Source organism: Eleutherodactylus coqui, chromosome 1, assembly GCF_035609145.1.
Source record: "Eleutherodactylus coqui strain aEleCoq1 chromosome 1, aEleCoq1.hap1, whole genome shotgun sequence".
NCBI lineage: Eukaryota > Metazoa > Chordata > Amphibia > Anura > Eleutherodactylidae > Eleutherodactylus > Eleutherodactylus coqui.
The window spans coordinates 177162708-177180060 of record NC_089837.1 but is presented as its reverse complement, the minus strand read 5'-3'; positions in this window follow the sequence as shown (position 1 = coordinate 177180060).

Genomic DNA, 17353 nt, shown 5'->3' with positions numbered 1-17353 from the left:
CCTAGCACTGCCCCTCTAGTGTTGCTCCCTCTATGATTTGCTACGGGGAATTTCTGGGAGAATGCCTATAGCCACGCCTACTCATTCAAGCCCCATCCTCTCTCTCTCTCTCTTTGCACTATGAGAATATCCCTCAGGATTTCCATATGGCAAAGAGATAGAGGGGAGCTATGGGGGATTTCCCCATAGCAGGGAGATAGAGTGGACCTATGGGGGATTTCCCGATAGCAAGGGAGAGAGAGCGGCGCTATGGGGGATTAACCCATAGTCCTGCTTCATCTCTTCCTGCTATGGAGTAATCCCCCATAGGTCCTTTCCATCTCTCCCTGCTCTTGGGAAATCCCAAAGCCCTGCGCGGTTAATCATAATAATATAATAATAATCTTTATTTGTATAGCGCCAACGTATACCGCAGCGCTTTCTTCTCTCTCTCCTCCTTCTCCAAGCGCAGGGAATGGGCGAATTTCAGGCGCTTAGAAATTTTGCCCAGTCACGTGATATGCAACTTGCGACTTTTTTAGCGGGCCTATTTATGCGCTAAAAAATTGCTCATCTGACTGAGCCTTTTTGTAGTATTCTGAACTAGTCATTTTTTTATGTCTTATTAAACAAAAGAGGAGAGTTACACAAGGATTAATGGTAACTCAAATACTACTATTATATGGACTGAAGTAATGCATGCACTTGTGGCTATCTATACCCTAAAAAAAGCCAATACCACATATGCAAAATGGCTTGTGAACGATGAGTTATAAGCTTATGGTCAAAAGCGTAATAGACACTGCATGCATTCAAGGCAAACATAAAATACAATATATACCAAAAAAATAGGTTACATACAATAGATTAAAATGTAGACTATCGTGGGGCCCTCATAAAGACCAATTAAGAGAACTTGATCTGTTGCTAATAAAAATCAACCATATACAACTGTGGAGTCTCGTATTAAATCAGTGTAAGAAAGGAAAATATGTCAGTATAATAAATATAATAATAAAGATATTCTTAGTGGCATAAATCAATGGTGTTATATTCAGTAGCCTGAACTTGCATTCACAGTACTTCAGTGGATTAGAGCACTCAATAATATCTCAGCCAATCCAGTGAAAGAAGCTAAAGATTATGACGGCACTTAAACAGCTTATACCTGCACCAACGATTTTCATAAATCCCATTCATAGAGCACTATGCACAAGTGAAGGTTCTGCAATACTAAGGGATATAACCAAGGTAGTATTAGCTGTTTGCCAGACTCCAGTACTCATCATCCACAGCCACACACTTATGTCCAAGGTCTCTGGACTGGTCAGCGTGCTGGCATCTACGCATGCTGCAGATCAATTATGCTGATGCTACAGAGTTTCGTTTTTTAGTGTTATGCTTTGGAACACTTATGCTGTTCCTTGCAGTACTTTACTTTTTCCATACACGCAACTGATACCTGGAGTAGCCTATAAGTGGTTTGGACTTGATACTAATAAGAATCCAGGAAGTTTGGCAGGTTGCTTGATAGCATCTAATTTGCCATAAAATAAATTACATATGACTCTTGTAGATGGGTGAATAAGAGTATCCATGGGAAATATGCTAAAGCCACCTGAGGTCTTTCCTCAATAGTTTAGATTCATCTTCAATAATAATCTAATAATCTTTATAACTTGGTTTTCCAATCTGTTTGTAAATATATTTATCTGCACATGATTTTTGCAGTGCTAATAAAAACAAGAAGAGATTTGCAACTCTACAACCGTATGGTGATTTAAAAGGAATGTAGTGCCTACGGGATTAACCAAAAGAAACAGGAATTCATTTATTAAAAATAATCTATTTATTTGTACATTTTGAAACTTCAGTCTCCTTCCAAATATTCTTCATTTGAAGTAATACATTTTGCAAATGTTTTTTTCACTGCTCAAAGCATTTTTTAAACTAAACTTTATTGGTGTCATTTAACCCAAGGAAATAAAAAAGAGTTGCATGGAGTGAGATCGGGTGAATACAGAGGAGGGGGGCAAAGGTGTCATGCCATTTGTTTAACACTCAGTGCTGTGTGGGCAGGTGTGTTGTCATGTTGGAAGAAACAGTCACCTATTTGTCACAAATTGGGACATTGTCTCCGTACATTGTGACGCAACCTTTTCAATACTTTGGTTGACTGCCCCTGTGTAACAAGTTCTGTACACTATTCATTTCACATCAAAGAAACAAATGAACATTGTTTATACGTTGTTTATATAAATCAGCCATCACAAAATAGGCGAAAAATTGAACAACTTGTTGAAAAAAAATCACTGGAGCCAAACGCAACCTTCCGCAACAGCGTTGGCTGTCATACTGCCTTAGAAGACATCTGCAGACATTCACCTAGCAACAGTAGAAGATTCCTGTTTTCGGGGGGAGCCCCTCGTATATTTTATTGAATGATTAAAACGAGATACTGAAACATTTTTCATTTTTTTAAACTGTTTTTATGTTCTTATTGTAGATTTTGTATGGCATTGTTTGTACATAACTATGGGGGCTGCCATCTTGCATGAGCTGCAATAAACAACATTTAGAAATCTGTTATACATCAGCCGCACTGGCCATAGACACAATAGACAAAAACTGACCAATTGACCTCAATGGGAGAGTGTTCTAGGCATGTTCTGGAGAGGGGCTGTGACGATCACCTATTGTGAATGGTGGATCCTGTTTTATCTATATATTGGTATTACCTTTCATCGTAATCCTGCTTCTGAACAGGAAGTGTCAGAATATTATTAGGCTTAATGCTCAATGTGAAAAATACATAAAAATTTATTTATGCAATAGGAGTTGCCCAGTTGTAAACTACTGATGACCTATCATTTAGGGTGGCTTCACACGCCCGCATACGCATGCACAAAAACACGATTCTGTTTGCAACAATGCATTCCCTATGTTGTGTTCAGATAGGACATGCGTGCACAATAGGGAATGCACGCATTGTTCCGCTGCTGCTGGCGGCCCCATTGAAAACAATGGTCTGCCGGCACCCCTACATTCTTTTTCAGGGAAGGGCTTTACATATAAGCCCTTCCCTGAAAAAGAAAGATCTTAGCGTAAAAAAAATATATGTATATATACTTACCTCTCCATGACCCCCGTGAGGATGAAGAACACATCTGCTGCATGTGACAGATGTTTCCTTCATCCCCGCTAGTTAAAAGAATTCCCTGCTGCTACATCTGCCACATCTGTGACAGATGCAGCAGAGGAATTCTTCAATTCTCTACCGCAGCTGTCACACATTTCAGCTGTGGTAGAGGATTCTGCTGCTGGCACACCATCAATTGATTTCAGGAAAGAGCTTTAAATATTCCCTGAAAGCCAAGTAAAACTGGTTTAAAAAACAAAAAAAATAGATAGGCTGAGGTGGTCAGCCAATCACAGGCAGCTCTCGCCCGTCATTCATTCGGGGAGAGCTGCCTGTGATTGGCTGAGCACCTCAGCCAATCACATTCAGCTCTTTCAGCAGGCAGGGATTTTAAATCTTTGCCTGCTGATAGATCAGCACCACAATGCAGGGGACAGCAAGGCGAAGACACTGCTGAGCCCAGGCAGCTGAAGCAAGGTGAGTATCTTTTTTTTTTCTTAAACCACTTTTACTTGATTTTCAGGGAAGGACTTATGTTTTAAGCCCTTCCCTGAAATCAATTACCAGCAGCAGCATCCTTTACTGCAGCTGACAGCTGTGGTAGAGAATTGAAGAATTCCTCTGCTGCATCTGTTACAGATGTGGCAGATGTAGCAGCAGGGAATTCTTTTAACTAGTAGGGGTGAAAGAAACATCTGCCGAATGCAGGGGTGCAGCCGCGGCTCCATTGAAAACAATGCATGGACCTGCATTCACACGTGTTTTTGAACGTATATGGGTGCGCACCTATGTACGCGCAAAAACGCGCTTGTGTGAAGCCACCCTAATATAGGTTTTCAATGGTAGATCAGCATAAGTCTACTTTCTGGGATTCCCGCTGATCAGCTCTTTGCTGGGCTGGTGAGTGCATGCACTGAGCTGATTTCTGCAGGAAACAAATTGCTCGATTCGCACTGCAATGGCTTGGTATTAGAGGCAATGTTCCCATTCATGTCAATGGGAATGGAGCTATTTGCTTCCTGAAAAAACAGCTCAGTGTACAAGTATGTCTTAACTAACAGCTGATCGGTGGAGATCCTGGGATCCTGCTTGATCTGCTATCGATGGCCTATCTTAAGGATAGGTCATCATCAGTAGTTTACAACTGGACAAACTCTTTAGATTTGGTACAGGGGAGCTGCATGGCGGTCAGGGTGCTTCTACTATAATACAGACCATAAAAAGCGTCCATGGTATGGCTGTCTGAAAATTATTATTAGCCTTGGTTCACCTATTTATTGGCCAATGTGATTCTGATGCTTTCCTCTGTTCTAAGATGTGACTAATTATTATGGATGGCATAACAGTGAATGAGCAAGAAACCCCTTTAATCTATACTTAATTAATATATAATGTTGTAGTTTATCCAGTAACAAAGGTTATCAAGGAAAAACAGTTTGCAGGCTTCATCTACACAGAAAAGTTTCTGTTTTCTTTTTCAACTGCAAATCTGATATGCGATTCCTTCAGTAAGTATATTTGGTGTTTCAGGCGAAAATCAATACCTTGTCCCATTCAATAAAGCCAACTTTGTGATCAGAAACAAACCTCAATTTCAGTATGGTAGGCATTGGTTTAATTGTAGTCCTGCCTTATATGACTGGCTGTTGAAAGCTAACATATTTTACCAGTTGAACACAGAAAAGCGTTTTTATGTGTTGCAAAATAAATGTTATTTGCCTGTGTTTCTCAGAAGCCAAAGCATGGTATAATGGGGAAATAAAAGATGCTTAATATACAAATGTATAATGCATATCTTCATAGTGACAGATTTATACTCCTGTGCACAAGCCTAATTGCGGAACAACAGACTGAAGACAAAGACAGAATTTTCTGGATCATATATTCCCTACCGCGCTTGCTGCAAGCACCACCTGGAACATCATATACCTCCTCCCTCGGCTGATTTGCATGAGACATATTACACATTAGATTTTAAATTCTGATTTCATGTCACTGCTTTTAATGTTTTCAAGACAATTCACAAAGAAGTCTCAAATATCGTCAAATTGATTGTATCATTATTGGAATTATGTGATTCTGACTGTGTTCGGTAGATTAAGTATTTATTTCCCTATTTTCTGTAGAATAAAACAGCTGCTTGGTTGCAACTTCACGGACATATGGTAATTATTCATCAATTACCTGTAAGGCATTTCTATCTTCAACTCAGAAATGTGAATTTTGAAATCAAAAATTATCAATGCAACTAAAAGTAAGATGTCATAAAAGGAATAACTATTTTTTCAATGTTTTGTGAGAATAGTGTTTTTTCAAGTCTGAAATTTGAATGTGTGAAGCCTGGTTCGCACAGGCATAAGGGTATTTTGGTTGCGCAAATACGCTGTGTGTTTGCATGACCAAAATGTATTATCACACTTGTAATTCACCCACTTTTGTGTGTGTTTGTGTGTGCAAATGCACCGCGTGTTTGCGCACACATAAAAATGAACACAAAATCACATTGATTTTCTGTATATGTCGTGCACATATACTCAAACCCATTGATTACAATGGGCTCTTGTGATGTGAATGTACACAAGATAGGTCAGGTGACATATTTTTTCACGTGAATCGCGTGAAAAATAAGTTAATGTGTAGGACCCCATTGAAATGAATGGGTTTCATTTACTGTATATTATGCACGCAAAATATGCAGACATAATATGCTACACAAATATGCTTGTGCGAGGTATCAGTCAGGGCTCCTTCACACGGGTGTATTTTTCATCAGTATTTTGTGAGCCAAAACCAGTCCCTGTCCCTGCGCTGAGCCAATCAGAGGCAGCCCTCACTCACCCATTCATGAATTCATGAATGGGTGTGAGTGAGGGATGCCTCTGATTGGTCAGGCTGTGACCAATCAGAGGCATCTCATTCAGCAGGCGGGGATTTTAAATCCCCGGCTGCTGAATACTACTCACAGCTATTCAGAGCAGTTCAGGAGAACTGCAGCCTGCCGCGCTGAACTCCGTCTGCCAGGACCAGGTAAGTATATATATATTTTTTATTTTTACACATTTCTGGATGAATTGCAGGGAAGGGCTTATATATTTAACCCCTTCCCGACAATTCATCCCGCGATTGCCGGCAGCCCATTGCTTTCAATGGAGTCGGCTGTATTGCCGGCTCCATTGAATTCAATGGGCTAACATCGTTCTTCTCTGCCACAGCTGTTACAGCTGTGGCAGAGGAGAACGATCTTTACGCTGACAGTGGGGGGGGGGGTCTCACTCTTGCCACTATTGTGGCTTAATAGTGGGACCTGGGAACTTGAGATGCAGCCCAAAATGTAGCTCTTCGCCTGCCCTATTCGTTTCTGTGTCGTTTCCATCACTTTCTTGTGTTTTGCAGATTTTCACAAATGAAAACCTTAGCGAGCATCGGCGATATACAAAAATGCTCGAGTCACCCATTGACTTCAATGGGGTTCGTTACTCGAAACGAACTCTCGAGCATCACTGAAAGTTCGACTCGAGTAACGAGCACCCGAGCATTTTGGTGCTCGCTCATCTCTATTGAGAAACTTTATAGTCAGGAGTGCATTACCCTCTGACACACAAAAAGGAACTTATCTCTTCAATGTAAGGAGCTGCAAGACCGGCTCACATATTCTGACTGCAGACAGGATACAAATCCCCAACACACAGCAGGGTTATAAGATCCCAGGGACATTCACAGGTTCCACGTCTGATGTTGTATACCTGATCATGTGCAGCAAATGTCCTGTTGCCGGCCTTTATGTTGGACAAACAGGACAAAAACTTAAAATGAGGATGAGATCTAATTGCCACACAATTAAACAGAGAAAGACAGAATTACCTGTAGCAGAGCATTTTTCTAGTCATGGACACAACATAGAAGATATGAAAGTTATGATCTGAAAGGCAATTTCAAGTCACAAAGCCATAGAAGGTTTGGGAATATAAATTCATAACAACTTTTGACACTTTTAATAGAGGGTTAAAAATTATTTACAAGGATTCATGCGTGACTGGGAAGTATGAGAAATCTATAGCATAGATAACACTGCTGGCCTGGTGACCACCCCCCCCCCCCTTTCCTTCCCCAACACTAATTCAGTGACCATAAAAACTCCACTCCATTATCAGTGGCTTTTGAAAGATGTTTGTATTTTTGTGAGAGTATTCACTAATTCCGGGACGATAAAACCTTCACCCCCTTATCAGTGACTATTCTTTTAAGTGCAAATTATTCACATCCATGTCTGTGCCTTGTCATAAGTATGTGTGTATAAATTAACTGGAATGTTTTTCAGACACTATGTTGTGTTTGCAGCCCCTGAAGTATCAGTACATTTGAAACTTCCAAGAAAGGAACCCATTTTTGAAACTAGACCCCTCAGGAAATTCATTGAGGGGTGTAGTGAGTGTGTACAGGTGCTTCATGAAATTTGCTAACATTTTGATTTTGAAAATTAAAAATTCCACTTTTTCCAATAATACTTATGATTAGCCCTATATTTTTTATTTTTGCATTGGAGAGCCCTGTCCGCCCCTCCCGATTTGCTATCCAATTTGTTCCAAGCACGGAAATGCCCCATATATAGATCTAAACTGCTGTTCGGGGACATGGCAGGGATCAGAAATAGAGATGAGCGAGCATACTTGCTAAGGACAATTACTCGAGCGAGTATTGTCCTTAGCGAGTACCTGCCCGCTCAGAAGAAAAGATTTGAGTGCTGGCGCAGGTGAGCAGGGGGGGGGGGGCGGGGGGGGGGGGGAGAGGGAGAGAGAGATCTCACTCGAGCAATTGTCCTTAGCGAGTATGCTCGCTCATCTCTAATCAGAAGGAAAGGATCGGCATGTTGCTTTATGTATTAGATATGCGGAGTACACCAGGGTTAGACATAAAGAGTGGGTTCAAAGCAGTAATGAAATTAAAATTCCAGGATGTATGGCATGTTTTGAAACATTTTAAGCACAGATCAAGTTGTGTGGGCCAGGGTTCACAATGATAGATTGTGTCCTTCCTTATACCTTGCTTGTAACAGATTGCACCTCTTTTGGTTCCTTTTTTTTTTTACCAGTGGAGGGAATTTCATTAGGAAAGTGTTGCCCTGGTACAATACGTGTGGCCTTGCTTCCAGAAGTGCTGGGTTCACCCTTCCTGGTTCCCAAATATTAAGGCCTACATGGCCTCCCCCTGGAATTCAAGAAATGTGCCCCTCTGAAGTGCAGATCGATACAGCTATAGGCATTTTGCAGTGCCTTCTGTATGATGTGCACAGCCACTTTTTTATACCACACCTTTGTTTTTCGCATGGCATTGTATGGTTGTATATTATATTTTTCTGTCATTACATGGATTCAAAAAAATACCAAGGCTGTACAAGTACTGTAAGCAGCTCTAGATGTTGTTGTTGCTGTGACTAATTTTAGCCGAGGGTGGTAAGCACTGCTCTTTTGTTTTTCTGTTACACTCTACTCGCTGCCTTGGCAGGGTGCTGTCATGCAATCTCTGTCTCTTCCTACTCCCCCCGTGAGCTGCTATGATGACTTTATCTGCCTCTTCATGTTAGATCAAGTACTTCATTCTCTTTCAAATCCTCTTACTCTTCATCGTTTTCTCCTCCTGACTGGACTCTATGTCACAGTAAGCAGCGGGAGCAGGCACCTCCATTTCCATATCCCCCTGAGTACACTTTACCTTTGAAGGACTGACTGTGAGATCTAACCCACCCTCATTTTCCTCTTTTGAGGAAAAAGATGGTTGAGCATTAGTGCATTTAATGTCTTAGTCTTCACCCCCTGGTTGTTTGGAATGCCTGTTTGGCACCTATGAAACTGAATGATGAAACAGCTGCTTAGACTGATCCATATGGACTGCTTTGGAGAGTGAGGGGGATTTTTCATGGGGTTCTAATCCCTGCCTACTGATAGGGTTGCATCTGATTGGCTGAGCTCTCAGCCAATCACAGGAAGTGCTCAGCCATTCATTGAATGACAACTGAGTGCTGCTTATGATTGGTCACAGCACTTATCCAATCACAGGCAGCGGCCGCCCCACTGACCACAGGGTGAAGCCCCTGGATGTCACATCCAAGGAATCCCCTGTAAAGAACTACATTACACTGCCAAGCAGTGAAGTCGCGCCAGAGCCCCGGCAGTGGCAGATAGGTGAGTACATGTTTTTTTTATTTTTTGTGCAAACCAGGGATGATTTTTCAGGAAAGGGCTTAAATTTAAAGCCCTTCCCTGAAAATCACTGCAGGGTTTGCAGCAGCTCAATTGAGGGCAGTGGTCATGGACCTGCATTCACGTGTGTCTGTGCACGTACGTGGGTGCGCGGTTTTGTGTGCACCTATGTACGCACACGGTCATGTGAATGACCCTAAGTCTTCTCCACAGTAGACCTACTGTGGGCCATAGTATAGATATATAAATGTATTATGCACAAAAAAGCCCCAAAGAATGATATATTGGGTGGGTGACCACAGGACATGGGCTCAATAGGATAAGGTGAGTACGGGACGGGTGACGACAGGATGGGCTCAGGAACATAGCTGAAAATTGTTTTCATTTTTTGTTTTTTTATATATTTTTTTTACACTAATGAACTACACTGACACTACACTGACTAATCCCATACTACACTATACTGACTGACCATGGGATGGGTGACTATGATATAGGGAGATGGGGATGGGAACTTAACACACTACTAACTGATACACTGATACTCTACTGACTAACCACACACTACACTACACTGACTGACCACAGAATGGTTGAATACAGGATGTGGATATGGGAATGGGAACACAACAGGAACTTTTTTGTCTTGTGTTTTTTTTTTTACACTAGCGAACTATACTACACTGACAGGATCAGACACTATACTAACTACACTGACTAAACTACCACTATACTGACTGGCACAATGATCACATGGTGGCAGAGCCAAATTCTATTCTATTCTGAATAGATTCTGCCCCTGCCACCCCCCACCCCCCATGCAATCTGCACATACATTCTCCCATTCTTGGATGGTTTGCCACATGCTGCATGGATATCAACCATTTTGTGGTATTCAAGGATAACCCCTTTAATTCAAGAAGGTACAGTGTTTAACCCTTTCCCATTGCAAGCCTTTTTCACTTAGATTTTTTCATCCCCACCTTCAAAAAATCTTTTTTTTTTTCCAGTGACATTCTGTAGCTACATGAGAACTATTTTTTTGTGGGATAGGTTGTATTCTTCAGTGGTACCATTTAACATTCCATATAATATATTGGAAGACTTAACATTTAATTTTAACAACTAAATTTTTAAGTGGGGGGAAACTGGAAAAAATGCAATTGCACCATTTTTAGGGGGATTGATTCTACTGCGTTCACGGTGTGGTAAAATGACGTGCTTACAATATGATTATCATGATATCAAATTTATACAGTTTCTTTCTGCTATTATAAAGAAAAAAAGATTTCTGTTCTCATCTATTCACTTCTTCACCTAATTTATTTAAAGACTTTTGTGTGGTGTAAGCTGAAGATTCTACGAATTCTACGTTCTGAGGTACATATTACTTTTTGATAGCTTTTCTTAGTCCTTCATCAAAAGCCACATGCTAAACATGGATTTTGATGTGGAATTTTCTCCACAGTGCCAAATTCTGCTACGTTGTTAGAGAATTCCACCTGTGTAAAAGGTCCCTGGGGGTGTATTCAGACATTGCAGACTAAATCCAAACCATTAAATGTACAAATGTATTTTTCTTTAGCGTGAATCTTAACGTGATATCACGGAGTATCGTGCTATTAGGGTGCTTTATTTTCACTTTGACTTGCTATTCAATAGGTTTGTTGTGTTAAGATTAGAGAAGAATAGTTTTATACTGGGTTAAGACGGGTTAACTTTCTTAACCGTACTATCACAATCAAGCTAAAATTTGCTGCATATATACATGTCGATTTTTGGTGTGGCTTTTTACAGCAGAATCCACTCATTGCAATGCAAGAAATGAATTCCATAGTGAAAATCCACATCATGCCTATCATCTTCTGCAGCTTTTTCCCCTGTGAGGGCTCAGTCACACGGGCGCAACGGCACCCGTACACCAGCGCCGATGTGCCCGTGTGACTGAGCCATTACTGCAGAAAGAAGACGGCCGTACCTGAAGACGGACGTCTCTCTGCAGTGCTGATGAAAGAACACATGACCGGCAATGAAGCCCTAATGGGAAAGCTTTGAACATGCATTACCAGTCTTTCAGCTGTTGTAATCTACAAATCAGAAAACCTTCCTACATTGTTGGGTGAATCACTCAGTAGAAAATTATGAATATTAAAGGCTTTTTCTAGGCAAAATACTATTAATGACCTGTCCTCAGGATAGGTCATTAATAGTTGATGGGTTTGGGTTCGCCACTCTGGACCCCAGCCGATCAACTGACTGGGAACCTATAGTCAGCGCTACAATGCACAGGGGTTGGAGTGGAAGCTGCTGCTTCAACCCATGTGTGGTGGCCGGCGCTTGTAATTGCAGATGCAGGTATTATTAAAATCAAGATACTGCAGAAAGTTTCTTCTTAGGACTGTTGTAATCATGTTATATGTAAAATATCAAAAAGCTATATTCAGGATCAGGACATATGCTATAAAAATTATCTTTTTCTGTTATTAAACTTGTTAATTTTTTATAATGTGCAACATACAGTATATAACATATGAACAGACAAAAGCTAAGAGCCTTTATTAAAAATCACATTTCATGGGCCTCAGCAGAATTAATTATGGAGAACCAGCACATATACTAATTAATTTCATGCAGTTGAGCACCATCTGCAGATGTAACGCTTATGTGAAAATCAGCTTAATGTAAAATTATCATAGTTTTCAAAGACATGGGTTCATGGCCTTAGTAATGTAAGGAAAATAATTAAAGTCACCTACAGTCACAAGGCATTCATTATGGTAAATTTAATTATAGACATTGCTAATTTTGGAAAAGATGATCACATATGCTGAAGTATCAATTTCTGAAAATAGTTTCTAATTCAATTTAATCATATATGCAGTTAGCGGTATATTAGAAATAGTGAACTTTTACAAAATTTTTAGGATGTTCCTGAATTTTAAATATCCGGGACTAATAGAAATAACATGCACCGAGGTGCAGAAAAGAAAAAATCTCAACACTTCCTATGGAAATAATAGCTCCAGGGAACGGATGTATTCCAAACAAGATGATAGCTTCTTTATTGTAACATAGATTCCTTTGTGCAACGCGTTTCGTCGAACCCAACTTTATCAAGCACATAAATAAATTGCATGTATAAATTGCAATTACACCACCTAATATATATATAAAAAATACAGATATTGAACCTGTACCTGCCCATATCGTTTCCAAACCTCCTGTGGCGCTCGCCATGATGGAAAGGTCATGTGGGAGACGTGGGGTCAACGTGATGATGTGTGTATCACGTGACGGGGGCGGTACCATGATGGCGTACAGTCGCCCTGGTATTCCGGACAATCCCGGAGTCACACTTAGGAGGCATGCTTCTAATAGACAACGTACTAAAGTTGGAAGCGAAGCTATGACAGCGGGCACACTGTGGCTGGAGGGGACGTCATGACGTATGTACGTCATGACGTCACGTGATATAGTGGCGTGCCGGTATAGTTAGAATGGAATGAGCCGTAAAGAGAAATTTGAAACCAGCCTATATGTGTGTGCCGGTTATTGAAAGGCAGGTATTGTAAATAGAGGAATTTAAACCGAATGGTTGTAGCTCTAAAAAAGTAAAATAAGGTATATATGGAGAATATACAGAATATAAGTGTACAGGACAAGTATGGAGCAGACATGGGCACAGTACTGATATAAATATAAAAAATAGTAATAATAATTTTAATTATGGATATAAACTAGAGATGAGCGAACACCAAAATGTTCGGGTGTTCGTTATTCGGAACGAACTTCCCGGGATGCTCGAGGGTTCGTTTCGAACAACGAACCCCATTGAAGTCAATGGGCGACCAGAGCATTTTTGTATTTCGCCGATGCTCGCTAAGGTTTTCATGTGTGAAAATCTGGGCAATTCAACAAAGTGATGGGAACGACACAGAAACGGATAGGGCAGGCGAGGGGCTACATGTTGGGCTGCATCTCAAGTTCACAGGTCCCACTATTAAGCCACAATACCGGCAAGAGTGGGCCCCCCCCCTCCCAACAACTTTTACTTCTGAAAAGCCCTCATTAGCATGGCATACCTTTGCTAAGCACCACACTACCTCCAACAAAGCACAATCACTGCCTGCATGACACTCCACTGACACTTCTCCTGGGTTACATGCTGCCCAACCGCCCCCCCTCCCCCCCCCCCACAGCGCACACCAAAGTGTCCCTGGGCAGCCTTCAGCTGCCCTCATGCCACACCACGCTCATGTCTATTTAGAATTGCGTCTGCCATGACGAGGGACCGCAGGCACATACTGCAGAGGTTGGCACGGCTAGGCAGCGACCCTCTTTAAAAGTGGCGGAGCGATAGCCCACAATGCTGTACAGAAGCAATGAGAAATAGAATCCTGTGCCACCGCCATCAGGAGCTGCACACGTGGGCATAGCAATGGGGAACCTATGTGCCACACACTATTCATTCTGTCAAGGTGTCTGCATGCCCCAGTCAGACCGGGCTTTTTAATTCATAGACACAGGCAGGTACAACTCCCTATTGTGAAGTCCCTGTCGACCCACAGCATGGGTGGCTCCCTGGAACCCACCGGCGGTACACAGAAATATCCCATTGCATTGCCCAACACAGCTGAGGTAGTAATGTCGTGCTTAATGCAGGTGGGCTTCGGCCCACACTGCATGCCCCAGTCTGACTGGGGTTCTTTATAAGTGTACAGATGTAGTAAAAACTCCGTGTGCACCTACAGCATGGGTGGGTGCCAGGAAGCCACCGGCGGTACATAGAAATATCCCATTGCATTGCCCAACACAGCTGAGGTAGTAATGTTGTGCTTAACCCTTTCCAATCCAATTTGTATATGGTTTTCCTAGGGGGCTTACTCTTTTTCTGCTGTTATACAACGGCGCTATATGCTGGCTAAAGCCAGTACTGCATGAGCTGACACGTAGGATAGGCTCCGACAGCAGAGAGGCTGGCAATATACAGTAAGAGAACCCCGACGGACGTCTACCAACAACGGAGCTGTACAGCCTTAAACCCTAATGTCTTCACAGGTCACACAGTGGACTGGAAAGGGTTAATGCAGGTGGGTTTCAGCCCACACTGCATGCCCCAGTCAGACTGGGGTTCTTTACAAGTGGACACATGTAGGTTAAACTCCCTGTGGACCCACTGCCTGGGTGGGTGCCAGGAAGCCATCGGCGGTACATAGAAATATCCCATTGCATTGCCCAACACAGCTGAGGTAGTAATGTCGTGCGTAATACAGGTGGGCTTCGGCCCACACTGCATGCCCCAGTCAGACGGGTTCTTTAGAAGTGTACAGATGTATTAAAAACTCAGTGTGCACCTACAGCATGGGTGGCTCCCTGGAACCCACCGGCGGTACATAAAAATATCCCATTGCATTGCCCAACACAGCTGAGGTAACGTCAGCTGTAATGCAGGTGGGCTAAAAATTAATTTGATTACACTGTAGGCGAGGGCCCACAAAAATTGCTGTATCAACAGTACTAATGTACATCCCAAAAATTGGCCATGGCCAGCCAAGAGGGCAGGTGAAACCCATTAATCGCTTTGGTTAATGTGGCTTAAGTGGTAACTAGGCCTGGAGGCAGCCCAGTGTAACGAAAAATTGGTTCAAGTTAAAGTTCCAATGCTTTTAAGCGCATTGAAACTTATAAAAATTGTTCAGAAAAATTATTTGAGTGAGCCTTGTGGCCCTAAGAAAAATTGCCCGTTCAGCGTGATTACGTGAGGTTTCAGGAGGAGGAGCAGGAGGAGGAGGAGGAGGAATATTAGACACAGATTGATGAAGCAGAAATGTCCCCGTTTTGGATGGTGAGAGAGAACGTAGCTTCCATCCGCGGGTGCAGCCTACGTATTGCTTACGTATCGCTGCTGTCCGCTGGTGGAGAACAGAAGTCTGGGGAAATCCAGCCTTTGTTCATCTTGATGAGTGTTAGCCTGTCGGCACTGTCGGTTGACAAGCGGCTACGCTTATCTGTGATGATTCCCCCAGCCGCACTAAACACCCTCTCCGACAAGACGCTAGCCGCAGGACAAGCAAGCACCTCCAGGGCATACAGCGCTAGTTCAGGCCACGTGTCCAGCTTCGACACCCAGTAGCTGTAGGGGGCAGAGGCGTCACCAAGGATGGTCGTGCGATCCGCTACGTACTCCCTCACCATCCTTTTACAGTGCTCCCGCCGACTCAGCCGTGACTGGGGAGCGGTGACACAGTCTTGGTGGGGAGCCATAAAGCTGGCCAGGCCCTTAAAGACTGTTGCACTGCCTGGGATGTACATGCTGCTCGATCTACGCACATCCCCTGCTACCTTGCCCTCGGTACTGCGCCTTCTGCCACTAGCGCTGTCGGCTGGGAATTTTACCATCAGCTTGTCCGCAAGGGTCCTGTGGTATAGCAACACTCTCGAACCCCTTTCCTCTTCGGGAATCAGAGTGGGCAGGTTCTCCTTATACCGTGGATCGAGCAGTGTGTACACCCAGTAATCCGTCGTGGCCAGAATGCGTGCAACGCGAGGGTCACGAGAAAGGCATCCTAACATGAAGTCAGCCATGTGTGCCAGGGTACCTGTATGCAACACATGGCTGTCTTCACTAGGAAGATCACTATCAGGATCCTCCTCCTCCTCCTCCTCCTCCTCCTCAGGCCATACACGCTGAAAGGATGACAGGCAATCAGCATGGGTACCCTCAGCAGCGGGCCAAGCTGTCTCTTCCCCCTCCTCCTCATCCTCCTCATGCTCCTCCTCCTCCTCCTGTACGCGCTGAGAAATAGACAGGAGGGTGCCCTGACTATCCAGCGGCATACTGTCTTCCCCCGCCCCCGTTTCCGAGCGCAAAGCAGCTGCCTTTATGGTTTGCAGGGAATTTCTCAAGATGCATAGCAGAGGAATGGTGACGCTAATGATTGTAGCATCGCCGCTCACCACCTGGGTAGACTCCTCAAAATTACCAAGGACATGGCAGATGTCTGCCAACCAGGCCCACTCTTCTGAAAGGAATTGAGGAGGCTGACTCCCACTGCGCCGCCCATGTTGGAGTTGGTATTCGACTATAGCTCTACGTTGTTCATAGAGCCTGGCCAACATGTGGAGCGTAGAGTTCCACCGTGTGGGCACGTCGCACAGCAGTCGGTGCACTGGCAGCTTAAAGTGATGTTGCAGGGTGCGCAGGGTGGCAGCGTCCGTGTGGGACTTGCGGAAATGTGCGCAGAGCCGGCGCGCCTTTACGAGCAGGTCTGACAAGCGTGGGTAGCTTTTCAGAAAGCGCTGAACCACCAAATTAAAGACGTGGGCCAGGCATGGCACGTGCGTGAGGCTGCCGAGCTGCAGAGCCGCCACCAGGTTACGCCCGTTGTCACACACGACCATGCCCGGTTGGAGGCTCAGCGGCGCAAGCCAGCGGTCGGTCTGCTCTGTCAGACCCTGCAGCAGTTCGTGGGCCGTGTGCCTCTTATCGCCTAAGCTGAGTAGTTTCAGCACGGCCTGCTGACGCTTGCCCACCGCTGTGCTGCCACACCGCGCGACACCGACTGCTGGCGACATGCTGCTGCTAACACATCTTGATTGCGAGACAGAGGAGGAGGAGGAGGGTGCTTTAGTGGAGGAAGCATACACCTCCGCAGATACCAGCACCGAGCTGGGGCCCGCAATTCTGGGGGTGGGTAGGACGTGAGCGGTCCCAGGCTCTGACTCTGTCCCAGCCTCCACTAAATTCACCCAATGTGCCGTCAGGGAGATGTAGTGGCCCTGCCCGCCTGTGCTTGTCCACGTGTCCGTAGTTAAGTGGACCGTGGCAGTAACCGCGTTGGTGAGGGCGCGCACAATGTTGCGGGAGACGTGGTCGTGCAGGGCTGGGACGGCACATCGGGAAAAGTAGTGGCGACTGGGAACTGAGTAGCGCGGGGCCGCCGCCTCCATGATACTTTTGAAGGACTCAGTTTCCACAACCCTATACGGCAGCATCTCAAGGCTGATGAATTTTGCTATGCGGACGGTTAACGTTTGA